This window comes from Gallus gallus, chromosome 3, assembly GCF_016699485.2.
Source record: "Gallus gallus isolate bGalGal1 chromosome 3, bGalGal1.mat.broiler.GRCg7b, whole genome shotgun sequence".
Classification (NCBI taxonomy): Eukaryota; Metazoa; Chordata; class Aves; order Galliformes; family Phasianidae; genus Gallus; species Gallus gallus.
Genome location: NC_052534.1, coordinates 52976767 through 52992728, shown reverse-complemented (window position 1 = coordinate 52992728; position 15962 = coordinate 52976767). Strand labels below are relative to the sequence as shown.

The 15962-nt window shown below is 36.4% G+C and overlaps 1 long non-coding RNA gene across 6 annotated transcripts in view; it reads left to right on the top strand.

Annotated features, from left to right (window-relative positions):
* Positions 1-15962, top strand: part of LOC101751538 — an 85365-nt gene that overhangs the window by 49961 nt on the left and 19442 nt on the right. For 3 of the 6 annotated variants that reach the window (XR_003074507.2, XR_005858941.2, XR_003074502.2), the window contains exons 7-8: positions 10359-10603; positions 12819-15735. The exons of 1 other annotated variant lie outside the window; for it this stretch is intronic. This is a non-coding gene — a long non-coding RNA (uncharacterized LOC101751538). Of the gene's footprint in view, positions 1-9333; positions 9402-10358; positions 10604-12818; positions 15736-15962 lie in introns of those variants that run through there. 2 more of the 6 variants (XR_005858943.1, XR_005858942.1) reach the window with 2 other exon arrangements.

The following is a 15962-nucleotide window of genomic DNA, read 5'->3' as shown; positions in this document are numbered from 1 at the left end:
TTTTTTTTTCCTTTCTTTTATATGGCATCAAATGAGAAAATACTGAAAACAAAGTTCAGTTTAATGTCATCTTGAAAAGGCCTCTGTTAAGCTAGGCCATTTCCAAAATCTCTTGGCTTTCTACGCATTGTAGAACTAAGTAAAAACTGCACCAAAATAACTGTTAAGTACTAGAATAATACAGTGTATGTATCCATAGTCTTGCTATGATGAATTTTGAAGAGAAATTCAGGGTAGAATTTCAGACCTGCCTTGACTCAAGACACATTCTGGTGGTTATGTGTGTTTTCACTTTCTATAAATGCTTTTCAACAAAATTTCTGTGTTCAAATTTCTGCAAATTTCTGTCTATAGAATTCTTTAAGTCATCTTGGCCTTATCTTTCTTGTATTTTCTTTTATGTTGTGGTTTAACCCAATAAGCAGCTGAACACCACACAGCTGTTCACTTGCTTCCAAACCCCCAGTGGGACAGGGGATAGAACTGGAAAAAAAATGTAGAAGTCAAGTTGAGATAAAAATTATTTACACAGACAGAAAAGAAAGAGGGAAAGAACATTTACAATAGATAGATAGATAGATAGATAAGTATTCAAAGTGATGCACAAGCAATTGCTCACCACCCACCAACTAATGCCCAGCTGGTTTCCAAGCAGAAGCTGTCCCCCCGGCCATCTCGTCTCAGTTTTGTAGTTTTTTCATGAGATGTTATATGGCATGGAATATCCATTTGGCCCTGCCAATCCCTTGTGCCCCTTCAGCCTCCCTCACTGGTAGGATACTATGAGAAGCTGAAAAACTGAAATGTCCTTGGCTCTGTACAGTACTGCTCAGCAATAACTAGAAACATTGCTGAGTTATCAACAGTGTTTATCTCCTGAATACAGATCATAACATCATATCAAGGTCTATGAAGAAAATTAGCTCTATCCCAGCTGAAACCAGGACATGTTACCAGAATCAATACCTTCTTTTTGATATTTTTGATTTAAAGAATGCATAGAAAGTCATTCCTTCCCTGACATGTTCAAGATGCTATATTGTTTATGACATTCTTATTGCTTTTCTTCAGTCATAATTCCCTACAGAGCCTATTTTATGTCTTTTTTGGCAATATACATAGAATGTTTCTGCATGATACAGTTTTATTTTTCCTTCAAAAATTATAATTACTGCATCTAGCCTTGCAGTATTATGATATTTGATAAATGGAAATTCATCTACGCAATATTAGAACTAAGCAAATTTTTTGTACCAAAAAAAATTGGCACGTTATGTCTTATGAGTTGTCTATGCATACACATCAATACTTTATTTAATTGAGCCAAGTATGTGTGCAATGTTAGGCTGTAAGGATATTTTTAAACACAGCTCTACTATCTGACTGAATTAATGCCTCTGATATTTTAATTAAGTCCATAATATAACACACTAAATTTTAATTTCTCTGTTATTATTCTGTCGTACAAACTTAGAATGTCCATACTATGTATGATTCCTGATTTTTATTCAATTTTAGATGAGGAATTTATATTTTTATTGGGAACAATGTTTCATCAAAACTCTCTTATCCTCACTGCAAATAGAATCTTAATTCTAGTGTTGCTTGAAAGCAAAGCAGGGTTTGAAATAGGATTTTTTTTTTTATTCCTTACTCACATATGATAAATTCCTCTGCAGCTTCTGTGAGAGTCTAGCTTCTGTTGTGCAGTTGTATGTATGTGCCACTACTCAAACTGTACAAATATATTGGACATCTGTTTCATGAACAATGCCTTGTGCTTGACAGAATTCAATGTTATGGACATATCCCTTCAAACATCTTCAAAGTAAAAATAAAATACAGCAAGGAATGAAGACTGTCTTTAGTTCTTTAATCTTCTGCCTCTATGCTCTTGTGGATTAATCTTCAGTGTGGATAAATACACTTGGCAAAAAAAAATGCTCTCGCTCACTGTTTTTTCTTCCTTTTTTTTTCTTATAAATTCTCCTGACTCTCCAGCCTAGAGTGCACAGCCCAGAGTGCACATAATTGTTTTCAATGGAGAATTCTCTAGTTCCTATGTTCCCCTGTGGGATCTTCAAATTAAGTACACAATTAGATTTTCTGATGTTTCGTCAGTCGGGCACTGGCAGTGTATACCTATGTTTAATATACACTAGGTACATAAGTCTGATTTGCAAAGTTCATTCAAAGACAACTTTAATTTAGCAGTTTGCAAAGGAGGTATTGGAGAGTTGTTCAGGTTGTTTTAGGGATCAGGGTTCAGCCTTGACAAATGGGGAATTATGTCTGTTATTTATTGTATTCATTTTTGCCTGGTTACTTGCCTGTGGTAAGTACTTTGGATACTTTGACTCACATCACATCTTTACTATTTTCCAAAATTTTTTTCCATGCATGCATGTTCTCTAATAAGAAATCAATGTAAAGCTACCAAAGGTGGTTCAGAGACTTAATTTGTTCACCCTGTTCTCCCTAAGAAGTGAATCTGTGTCATCATATTATTCAACAGCTAAACATAGAGTACGTAAGTAGTCTTGGTAATACCCTTAGATTAAGAGGTAGTTAAAATGGATTAATCACTGTATGCTTTCTCCAAGTTTGTAATAGATGTGCATCTTCATTTTCTTCAAGAAAAGCAGTACTTATGAATGAAAATAAATTATAAAGAATGCATTTTAATACATATATTTTCAGACCTGCTATGAAAATTTCCTATGAAAGGGATCATTGCTCTACATAGTTCAACTTCAATCTAAGCATAAAGATAAAACTGACTATTACTTGGACAACAAGGAAGGTAGGATTTGACACAACATTACAGAAGAAAAAAAATGTGAAAAAGAAACTTGAAAATCAAGCATCTTTTCCTGCCTTTTTTGAAACAAAATAAGGTTTCTTGGCTTCATTGATTCCTGAATAATGAACCAGTTATTCCATTGAGAAAGATATCACAACTCGTTTTAAGGATGCTGGGAGAGGATTTTACACATTTTCTTGCAGAGAAACAAGGTGCAGTTTTTAAATTTATATGTATTTTTATTTCAGCCTGTAGGCTTTTTATTTCTTTTTTTATTTTCCCCCTCTGTCCATGACATTTATATGTAATATGTCACTTCAGTTTTCTTTCTTCAGCCACACAAATAACCCCTACACTCAACAAATTTATGCTAGTTTTTCTCAAATTAATATATCATCCTGAAATAGTAACACTTCTTAAATTATAAAAAACCATGGTAATTAAGTGAAAAATCATAACTCTTGAGCGCATATTTAATATCCAAATTCAGTTACTGAATAATTGCAGCAAAACGCTCAGAAACCTTCAGAACTTAAAACAGAAAGCTTCTCTTCATTTACATTGAAATGGAATAAGAGATATGTTTTTATCTATTTGTGGACATTCCACAAAAGGGAAAATGAGGTTGAATTCATGGAACAAGTTATTCACTGCTAATTATACACTGCTCTAGCATCAATGGAAAAATCAACCAAAAATGTACTGCAACAACTTAGCAATGTGAACGGGAAGCGTAGCTGTTCCCCAATGCACATGAATACAAGATGCTAAATTGTATGAAAATAGCCCCAGGATATTGTTTCAGATTCTGTATTGAATAGCTCTACTGCAGTGGAAAATAAAAGAAAACAAACAACTCCAGATTTTTCTATGGGTAAAAAATGTATTAGGTAAAATCCAATATGCCCATGGAACAGGAGTTCAGGTTAAGTGGCAAATATCCACTTGGCCAGTTGCTTTCTTCTTAACTGTATTATTTGTTTGCCTGGCAAATAGATAAATAAGTAAATAAAAGGTCTAGTCCTCACATTTCACTTCTCTTCTTGCTTTGATCCTTCAAGTGGACCTAATCCCATGTTTGTAATATTATAATCCCCTGCTATGGAAATTAATGTGGTGTCACACATATTCAGTACTATATAGTTCCAGTGCCAGAAGGGACAGTGAGCCTTGAAAAGAGCAAGATATTCTAAAGAAAATAAATAAGTATCCAAGTAAAATAATATGCAGTTTTTTTTTATACATATGTAATATGTGACCAAAATTACATGTTTTACTGAAAGCATAATTTGCTCCACTGAGTTTGAAAAGACTCACTTTTGTTTCCCTTGGGCTACTCAGGAGGGCATATGTATTGATTTCAGATATGAAGATGTTAAGAGGGCATAATCACAGTGCAATCTGTTAAGGAATAGGTTTTTCTATAACAGTCACGTGGATTTTTGAAATAAAGTTTTGGAAGCAAATTCCTCTAGTGTTTCCATTTGTTCCTTCCAGAGGGAAAGTATAAAGGATAAGGGCAAAATAAAGGAAATACCTCACATCTTTTGAGGTATGACATGAAATTCTGAAGTAAACATCAGGAACTATTCGCTGCTTCCACAACTCATGCAAATGAGAGAGGGAAGCCAGCTCTATCTAGCTTACTAGTCTTACTGAGTCAGGTTCTCTGAGACTTTTAGTTGTCCCAGTAAACCTCCAAAAATGGAATCTTCACTGCACAGATATGGATCTTGATGTCCAGTATATTTTCATGAAATCTTCTAATTTCTCTCTGTGCTTGTCTTTCCCTTGTGAATAAAATATTTTTTGTTTCTTCTAATCTCTGCATGAAATGCTGCTACTGAGATTTAAAAAAAAAACAAACATAAATCATTCTAATGTGCATTTTATTTGATAATACAGTGTCCATAATTGTTTTGCTGTTACTGTAAATCTACAAACAGACTGAAAGTAACAGTAAGAAACATTTTAATAGGAGTGCTGAGGGGAACTGAACTGTAAAATCATTGTCTGTAAGTCCAAAGAACTTTCCCTTCATTCTACATATCTCTTTCCCGAAAGCACTTCAAAATGTGTTTTTAATTATCTTGAACATCCGATTAAATTCTGCATTGCAAACTGCAGCCCCATGGGAAGATACCTGTCAGGGCATAGCAAGAGTAAAATGCATCTCTTCTGAGAAATCTGTGAGTCTATTTTTCAGCGCTTGTATTACCATTCTTGGGCTTATTTTATCAACCATTAATCTCAAAATACTGCTGGCAAAGAGTTTATGTGGTGGTTCATTATACTGCCCAGCAGGCAATGAAATCAGCAAGAGCAGGGTTTGTTGGACTGCTCCATATGTTTATTTGCTAGCGTGTACAGAAAACAGCCTCACACACAGATCCTGAAAGTGCTGAATCAAGCAAATGTGGAAAGAGTGGTCAGAAGAGGGAATGGAGGAGGGGGAGAGAAGATTCAAATGCAGATGGGAAATTTCTTTCTTATCAGAGGTGAAGGATGTCAGGACACTGAGTATAACCACAGATATTATATAACATAGATGACCAGACAAATCTGAGAGACCCCTAAGTTCTTTCTGTCTTTTGCACAGGGGCTCCACTCAAACCCTTCCGAGATTTTGGCTCTAGGTCTTCCCCACAGCTCCAGGCTGACCTCCAAACCACACAGACAGCTGAGGCAGTGTGCGAAGGCAGGTCTTAGTCCTGAGTCCTCACTTACCATCCCCAGCACTCAGAGTGGTCCCTTCTGTCCTCTGACTCAAACTGCTCAGTGGGATGAGGTGAAGTTACAGTATATATTCAATCAGATGCAGCTTGTCTTCACTTTCTACCCAAAAGTTACTTGCTGCTCAGATCTGGGGCCCTCCTGTCTCTTGGGGCGGGTGACCCCTACAAGGAGCACAAAAATCCTGTGCTTCAGTACCTTCACAGAAGAAAAACGGAAAAAATACACAGCCAAGTTTGGTCCTCATATTTCAATTTGCTCAATTTTAAAGTTTTGTGAGAACTTAGTTGGAGTAAAAGATGACTAGTGGCTTTCCTATGGCTCCTCATTCCTTTTCTTTCGCTTCATTTTTGGTGGCAGTATTACCAAAGGAAGAGGGATATAAAAAGATTTATAATCCATACTATCACCGTTTTATCTTAATTTCATTTAGGGAGAGCAGCTTCAGGGAATTCACCATATTAAGTCATGAGCATACTATTCTTGACTTCACACAAACACAGAAGACAGCAGCTAAGACAAAGGGTTTGTAATCTCAGTAGCTGGCAGAAGAGTTTCCAGATAACTCTTCTGCCAGACAAAGTGATGAATTAGAGGATATTTCTTCCCAGTGGCTAGATCAAGATTATTTATACCTACTCTGCTCTCCTTTTTAACTTACCAAATATCTCAGACAGTTCCAACAATATGACAGACGTCTATAACTTCAGTTGTTCTTTTCATCTCATTTAAATCAAGAAAAAAACACTGGTGCTGTATGTTGTGGTTGGGCATATTAATGTATGTGTTAAAGTAGAAATATCTTGTGTCTGTAACGGACTGCAAGTGGATCCAGGATGGTCCTAAGTTACTGTGAAGTTTTGTTACTGATCTTTGAGTGACCCCAAACAGTTATCTCATCTATCAGTAGGAAGAAAGCAGGTTTTTAGACACCTGTAAAAGGATCCGTGGGAAAATAGAGAAGAGAAGAGAAGAGAAGAGAAGAGAAGAGAAGAGAAGAGAAGAGAAGAGAAGAGAAGAGAAGAGAAGAGAAGAGAAGAGAAGAGAAGAGAAGAGAAGAGAAGAGAAGAGAAGAGAAGAGAAGAGAAGAGAAGAGAAGAGAAGAGAAGAGAAGAGAAGAGAAGAGAAGAGAAGAGAAGAGAAGAGAAGAGGATAATTCTGTTGGAAGGGACCATCAAAGATCATCTAGGCCAACAGTCAGACCATTTCATTGTGAACCAAAAGTTAGAACATATTACTGAGGGCATTGTTCAAACACTGACAGGCATGAGTCATAAATCATTTCTCTAGGAAGCTTGTTCTAGTGTTTGAACACCCTCATGGTAAAGAAATTTTTCCTCATATCTAGTCTGAACCTCCCCTGGCACAGCTTTGTGCCATTTCCACACATTCTGTCATCAACTACCAGGGAGAAGAGGCTATCACTTTTTCTCTGCTTCTTCCCTTCATAAAATCAAAGACAGCAATGAGGTCACCTCTTAGCCTTCTCTCCTGCAGAGTAGACAATCCCAAGTGTTCTCAGTCTTTCCTCATACAGAATAACTTCCAGTCCTTCTCCCATTTTTGTTGCTCTCCCCTGATTACTTTTAAGGACTTTAGCATCCTTTACTATCCATCTATATAAAGCAGCAATCTACAGAAAACAATGTTGGCAAATGGTGAGAATCTAAAGAAATAACAACAGGCTAATAATGGAAATAGTATGATTATCACTCCCTTGAATTTACCTCTCAAAGTCCTCTACCTGGGAAGACACATGCCTGTGATGTCAATTAAAGAGTTCCCTTAACCAAAAAGTATAGCTTAGACAGTTACTTTTATATACTTAGTGTTTTCTAGTGCTTTGGTAATTCTTGTTAGATGGAGTTCATTGCCTGTGGTATACTTTCCTAATGAGTGTGGTTGCTGATTCAGTACAATGTATCAGGAACATAACAAATGTAGGATATTAGAATGCAGCAAAGGCAACATGCAACCCCTTGGTATTGTAAAGTCAGTACACCAACATAGAACTTCTTGATATAAATCAAAGAATGTGTTGGTAAAACAGATATACAAAGTAGGTTAGCCATAGTTGTGTTGAATTTTATTTTCCCTGAAATTCTTTAAGAATGAGACAATCTCAGCAGCAGGTGTAGGTTATGTTTTCTTAATCTGTAAAAGATATTACAGTCAATTATGCTATTTCATTTCTCAGGTAATTCAATTGATTTCAGATGATTTTTAGAAGTAGAATAATACTCAGATGAAGATAAAAATGACAAGACTCTACTCCAACACCCAGCTGGTAGCCACCATACCAGCATACAGATATTTCACAAATTTAATAAGAAAAAAGCTTATTACCTATATTTCCCAATACAACTTTTTCAAGTGTCCTTCCTTGTGAATTAGTTGCTACTAATAAAAACGGAATGATTTATGTATGGAATACTGAAAATAAATTCTACATTTTTGACAACTCCCCATTCATCTAAATTACAGAGGACATGCTGGCTTTCATACCAGACAGGATAATAGAAATCAAATATATTACTTCAGAAAATAATTTGAGGAAAATAAATAATTCATTGTTACTAGATTATTGCAGAATTGTTCCTATGAAACACTTGGCAAGAACAGGCTTCAGTGAAGTCAGCTCCAGCACTTAGCTTAATTCACGGAGGTCAAGGAGACAAGTCTATCAGTTTGGCTAGTACATCGCTCTTGCACACTACAGAGAAGTCTTTGAAGAAATGTGTGCTGAGTACAAAGGTTTAATAGTATTAACATTCTTTCAAATAAAGCCTAGTGTCAGTTGGACTATTTGAATGTACCTGAGTAATTGTTCTGTCTAACAATGTATGAAAGTAAGTAAAATCAGATTAGATTGGAAGAAAAAGACTGTAACTTTCATTTATATGTTTCTATATAACTGTTCCTTTGCCCTACACTGTTTCTTTGCCCACCCAACTGAGAATGCAGTAAAGGTTCCTCTCAAGTTTCTTGTAAACTGAAAGAATAAGTCTTATACCCACAATTTACTCTCCAGGCAGGTTGTAACAGAAGTTAATTCCTTGGGAAGCAATGCCATTATATGTCAACTCTATTCTGTCTCAGCATGGGATTAAAAAATGCCTTCCAATAGTGGTAAAGCACACTATAGTATCATACCAAAATTATGCATCCCAACCCCTAATTCCTTTATTTGAAGACATACAAAGTACTATTTTAGCCAAGAACCAATCTCAGCATCAGTAAGAATACTCACTGGAGTAAATACTTCTCAGACACATAAGTTATGTTAAAAAATTAAAGCTAATTTCTCCAACTTTTGCAGTAAGGTGGTGGAGTTTTTCTGTCAGTCAGAATATTCTAAGTAGTTGGTATTTAAATTTGTATTTAAGCAAGATTTATTGACCAGGTATGTTTTGTTGTTGTTGTTGTTTGTTTGTTTGTTTGTTTGTTGTTGTTTCTGTTTTGTTTTGTTTTTCCCCCAGATCCTTCTTTGTCTCACGTGTCTTATTGGTGATAATTAGTTCATCAGAATGCAAATACTCCCATCATAAAATAAAGGAAGAGTTCTCAATATGCCTAAAATGGCATGGATCTCTAAGTCTTTTATGAATATTTGACTCTCAATATTTGTCTCATTACAAATATGTTTTCTCTAAAATCTGGCAGTGGACAAGGGATATTATTTCTCTTTTTTAATATTGTTTATATAAAAATGTCACTAATGATATGGAATTTAATAACCTTTACCAACTAAAACATAGTCCTCATTTTTTTAAAGAAATTTTTCTTCTTTAACACAGGCATTGAAATTAAGATCCTAAAAAGAAGCCTTCTTCACATAGCAGAAAATGACTGCTTCTGAGAATCGGTATTCTGCATGCCCTGGATTTACAAGTCATATTAAAAGAATCTTGACCCTGGGTCTCTGAATGTTTTCAGAATGAGCATTGCAGATTCTGGTGTCCATTTTTATTATTTCCACCTATGATTGTTAGCTTCAGTAAAAAGAATTTTCAGAATAAGATTTTAATAGTAATAATTAGGGGGTGAGGTTTTAGCTAACCTGTCCAGCTGAAATTGGGGTTATGATTCCTTTCATAGCTGAGGTTAATGCAGTAAATACCAGTTACGTTCCTTGTTGAAGTACTGCTTCAGTAATTCATTGAGGTGAAATGATATCAGTCTCTGGCAATGAAGATCCTCTAAAGGCTTTGGCAAGAAACTGCATAAAGCAGTAATCAGAAGCAGTCCCATGCCACAGAATAAGATAATACTATCTTATAGACTTATTTAATTTTGGAGATACAAAGATTCCTTCCTTCCTACCTTCCTGAGAATTCAGCTTAAAGGGAAAAAAATAATTCTGTAATTTACACCTCTGACATTAAGCTGAAAAGCAGCACTGCAGACACCTGCTTCGGAATTGTCATTGTTTCCATGGTGCCACTTTCTATCACCTATTTTTAATAGTTTACACAACAAGATCAAGGGTGTCCCAGCTGTTACTGCCACTGTTGCTAAGCAACCTTTAAATCAGAGTTCAAGAAGACAAAGAATCATGCTTGAAAAATTTCTCAAGTGTCTGCTTTTCCCCTTCTTCTTCTGTCTACACTATTTTTCAGATGCCATGTTTTCTCCTCCTTTTTTTTTGCTCGTTTCAAATTCTGTGTGAATCAACAGAATAACCTAATTTAAGGTCCAACTTCTAGTTACAACAGTTACTACTGGATGCAGAAGAGGAAGCTGTGGCATTAAATAGAGTTTTTATAACATTAACATATTTGATTGTTTGTTTTTTTGTTTATTTAAATCAAAATATTTTTAGGACACTATGACCCTCTGCTGCTGTTGTGTAACATCTGTGCCTGGCTGCTTCATGGACTGGCATACCAGTAAATGGAAGGAGATTCAGACCTTGCAGGGAATTTCAATGCCCACTGTGCCTTCTAGAATCAGAACATTGTCACCTGCAAAAAGCTCAGAGAGGTTGAAAACCCACAGCAAAAAAAGAAGGAAAAGTTATAATGAATGAATCTGGAGAATTTTGAGTCTGGGTTTCTGTTATAAAATGTTAGTATTTTTTGAAATTTTTTGCTAAGCTTTTATATGCCTCCCCTAGTCGTAACACATAGGAGTAGTAACACATCTTTTTCATTAGATACATTAGCTGTGCTAATGAAGGAAATAAAGCAGTGCTGTGGAATATAAGGGTAAAGAAAAACGTGAAGTTAAGAGATCCTGCACTTCATTTAAAGTCTTTGCTTGGCTCAATAGTCTTTCCTCTTCCTCTCCTGGTTTTTGACCTTCACACTAATCCTTAGTTCACCAGTGAGGTGAACAAATTCACTCACCTCATACTGAGCATTTCAAAGAGGTCTTTTCACTCATTAAAATAATATCTGTCTGTTCAGTTTTCAGCTTGAAGAGAATTTCCATGCAATTTCAATGTTCATAAAGAGGTGCTAGATTCTTTCTGTCTCATTAACTATCCTAAACTTGAGAAATTTCCTAGAAGGTATAAGCAATAGCTTTTTCTCTGTGACCTTCCAGCACTTGGCCTTAGTGTTTGACCCCTTTAGAAACTTCTCAGCAAGCATAGCAGTTGTGATGGCACTTCTTTATTTATTTGTTTGTTTGTTTGTTTGCTTGCCTATTGTCAGGAGATATTCATCCTCTGGGAAGAGGGATGAGATCACAAAATTCATTTAAGGGAGGTTACTGAACTGCCAGATGATGCAGCTTTTGGTGTCTATCTGCCTGGTCTGAACTTGAAACTGGCACAGGGAAACAAATTACTTAGATTGTGAAACCATTTGACCCTTATTTTCATTTCATTTAGGCTGATATAAATTAGGAGAAAACTCACTACAGTTACAGAACGTAAAATTGCCATAAGGAAAGGAGTCAATGTTCAGAGCTTTTATCCAAAGTGTAACTCCACTGCCAGTGTTTAATGTTCTTGCTAAAGGCAGTCTTATAATTCTGAGTAAATGAATACATCCTGTCTCAGATTTATTTCGCTGATTAATATGAAACCTGTCAAGGAAAGATAACCTCTTAAAACTCTAAGGTTTTATATGTACCTATGACAGTGCATCTGTCCTTGATAACATACTGAAAATATTTTGTCTTTATCTAGATTCTAGGAATCTCTCCAAAATCTCTTCAAATTTTGCCACCCCAAAATTCTCAGAAATGTGCTTTATATAAATAACTGCTGTTTCAATATTTTCTTTACTTCAATTAACTTATTTCTATGCCCAAAACCGCAAATAGGAAATTTTCTGGCAGATTAGTTTAGAAGCTGTGAAAATATTTTGCTATTTTTCCCAAATAAATATGGGATGTAGCTCCTTATTATTATTCTACAGGGTGATTTTAGTAAATTTATCATTAAATATATTTTTCAGAATGGCTATGTTTAGCAGAATCCTGGCGTTAGGTGAACAAGTTGATTTAAAAGCAGTGACACAAAACAGGTCCAGGGTACTTGCATCTGAGTTAGGGGCTGAAGGCAGAGTCCCAGCCTTCAGTCCCAGTCATGCAGTCCTGATGACTGAGGAAGAAATTTTAAAAACGTAATTATAACACACTTACTGCATGAACGTCTGTCTTGTCTTCCCTGCCAGAAGTGTGGGAAGTTTTACAGTGTGCAGCTGAGTGTTAAGGCTGACAAGCCGGCACTTGGGGACAAGCAAGCCCTGCCCCTGCCAGAGCAGGAAACGTCTGCAGCAGCAGAGCGGCACAGTGGGCAGGGTACAGCTTTGGACTACTCCCAGAGAGCTGTCAACAGGGTTGTCTCAATACTTGACTGTACAGGAGTAATTCTTCAGGGTTCAGATTATTGATCAGGGCATCACTGGGCTAAGTACTGTACAAACAGACAACAAGTAGGGTTAGTTTTGGCCCTGGAGAGCTGTGCTGGTTCCTGTAAGGCAGGCTCACTGCAGTGTTTCTCTCTTTGAGGGAACAGACCTTCAGACTAATAAGGGGTCACTGGAAATATTCCTGCAAATACACGTGCCTTGCTTGCCTATTTCTAACCCTATGTAAATTCGGATCCAAATCATGTAATGAGAGATTAAATTTACAGGGCAGCTTAAGATAAACAAATGAAGTGAGGGTGATTTAATCGAACACCATACCATTTTACATGCTCAAAGCTATTCAGCACAGCTATCACTCCAGGCATTTCAATTTCTGTCACTGTGTAAGATTAAATCAACATTAACAGCACTAGGATAATACCAATACTAATAACTTGAAACTCATATTCTCCTTCCAGACTTCACGTACATTGTAATTTGATCTCAGGATTTGCAACTGCAGGGGTTCATCCCGCAATCTGTTACTCGTGCTACATGAGGGACACAGTTCACTTCACCTCCTCCCCCTCTCCTGACAATGTCAACAAAAAAAAGAAGAAAAAGAGCATATTGGAGTGCAGGCGTGTCTCAAAGACTCTTTGAAGATCAAGACATAGAATCTGAAGACTTTATTCCTCTGATGGGTCAACTACTTATTAATATTAATAAATGTGCAATTTCATTGATGGTATTCAACTTTTTTTCATTTGGCAAGTCTTCCATTATGAAACCATCACAGAGCAATTTATAAGCATTAGTTCGAATCTTCCTTCATGAATCACAAATCGTCACCTTAAAGAACTCTGTAGCAGGCTCTTTTTTACAGCAAAACAGGATTTAAATATCATTAGGAGGATCTAAGAACAGTGAAAATTAATTGTGAAGAAAATAAAGGATATCTAGCACAAATAAAAGGACATACATTAAAACAATAAAGAAAGGAGAAACGGTTACTTGCTCATTCCAAAGATATACTGCATTCTTTATTCTGATTGTGGAAAATTAGCCATTGACTACCAGGAACAATCGATTTTCCTTCACAGATGTTTTCTAATTACATCAGAGCACTGAAAATTCTAGTCCACTCAGCTGTACAAGGAGTGTTTTCAATTAATTTTCTAATTACAACAGGTGCCCCGTTGTCCTGCTACAGGCACGTACCAAAGATCTCTGGTACTTGTAAACCTTGGTTTTTAGGTATGTGGGAAGAGTTGAACATTGTACATTGTAACAGACTGGAGTAAAATACATAAGGAAACAGTCAGCACAAATGCAGTTGAAGGACTTCTTTGTTTTCTTTCTTGGGCTGTTTGGCTCAGTACTCCTAAATTGTAGCTATTCACTAAGTTCTCACAACTGTAAAATTTGATATAAGTATATGTTTAAGCGTACAGTTACATATACATAGTCATACGTGTGCATGTTTATATATTTAAATATATTTGCATATATTGAAAAGATAAGGGATCACAAATCACGTTAAGAATCATAGAATCATAGAATGGTTTGGGTTGGAAGGGACATTTAATATAGTCTAGTTCCAACACCCTGCTATAGGCAGGGACTCCTCCCTCCAGAGCAGGTTGCTCAAAGCCCCATCCAGCCTGGCCTTGGACGCCTTCAGGGTGGGCTCGTGCACAGCCTCTCTGGGCAAACTCTTCCAGTGTCTCACAGTGAAGAATTTCTTCCTAATATTTAGTCTAAATCTACCCCCTTCCAGTTTAAAGACATTTCCCTTTGTCCTGTTGGTACATGACCTTATAAAAGTCCCTCTCCAGCTTCCCTATAGGCCCCCTTCAGGTACTGATGGCCGCTGTAAGGTCTCCCCAGAGCCTTCTCTTATCCAGGCTGAACAACCCTAACTCTCCCAGTGTGTCCCTGAAGGTGAGGTGCTCCAGCCCTCTGACCATCTTCATGGCCCTCCTCTGCACCAACTCCAACAACTTCAATTACTGATGGAACTCAATCACTCAGTGTTCTGAAAACATTTCTGTGAAAATATACAAAAAGTTGATGATTTGTGGAATTGAAGTTCACAAAAGGACTTGTATTTTTGGACTTGTTCAGATCTTGTACATGGTTGCAAGACAAGGGTAGAAGGGAGATTTGTTTTCTGTTTTACATTTTAATTACCTAACTCCCTTCAATTCTGGGGATTCAACAACTATTTTGTTCTCAGAAGTCTTTTACCCTTTCATTCAAGTTGAGTGTAATCCCACAACCCCGCAGCCTTGTACATACTGTACTTTATGTTCTCTACACCATTCCCTATGGCAAAACAGCATGATTCTATTTGTCTTTTCATCTATTGCCATTTCTCTTAAATTGAATAGAAATACCAGCAGTATTTAATAGAAACATAAATACTCGGATCTTATTTTATAGTAAATTACAACTGAAGTTTTAAAAATAAAGATTCCAGCAGATTTCCCAAAGCTCAGTCTGGGGGAATTGTCTACAATTCAGCAAAACATCAGGGTAAGCACCAAGGCACACAGTTATAAAGCTCAGAATGAAGCTAGAGAGGGACTTGATCTGATCTGCCAAATAAAAGTGTTGGGATTCTTAGAGCTTTACTTTCCATTTAACCTGAAACAAAGAAAAGGGTGTATTTTATGCCATCAAATGAGAAATCCTATTTCTAATGACCGTAAAAGTAAACCCTAAGTTTTTGTAAGGAATTGAATGTAAATATATTCTTTCTTATTTGTTGAAACGTAACAGAGAAGCTAAGCAGAACTGTACCTATATTACTCTACTTACAGTAAGGAATAGAACCATTATCAGAAATGTTATGTTGTGTTAGCTCCTGGACTTTTCTTTTTACAACAGATGATTAATAGTGCTAATCTCGGTTATATGTGAGTTTAAGATTGAATTTGTGGTAGTATATTCAACTTTAAATAATATATTGGATTTAATGGGTTTTTAATAAAATTTAGCCATAATGATACAGTTTGACTATTTTTCACTTTTCTTCCGAGTATAGGCATATCTCCAAACATAGTTTCTAATGCATCATGTAAAGTAGTCCTCTGTTCTATCTTCTTTCCTGTGGTCATATGCTCATGTGACAGACTTTTTAATTTCATATAGACTTCTTCCATTTATTCATTATGTCTAGAAATGCCACTGAAAGAAGCAGACAAATGCTGGTTCATATTGTAGTTCGGTTCAAAGTACACACTTTAGCCAAGAGATATATTTGTTGGTGTTGAAGAGTGAGAACAGGACCCTGCAGTTATAGAGAGAAGGGCCTCACAGCAAGAAAAGGGAAAGTAGCTTCACAAAGTAGAAATAAGGGGCAAATAGAGATAGTTTATGTTGAGAGTGTTAGAAAACAAGGGATTTCAAGCACTTTCACAGACACTAGGTCTGGAATAACAGGGAGGATGAAGGCCATGAAGATAAGGACTGGAGAGCAGCTCGAAAACATTTGGCAGGGAGGTGATTAGATGTCTACAGGGTAAGTTGAAACCAGTTTGGGGGATGCCCCTCCTTTGGGGTCAGATGTTTGTAGCGAGGAAAACTACAAGCCTTGGCGAGGAAGACTATGAGCCTTC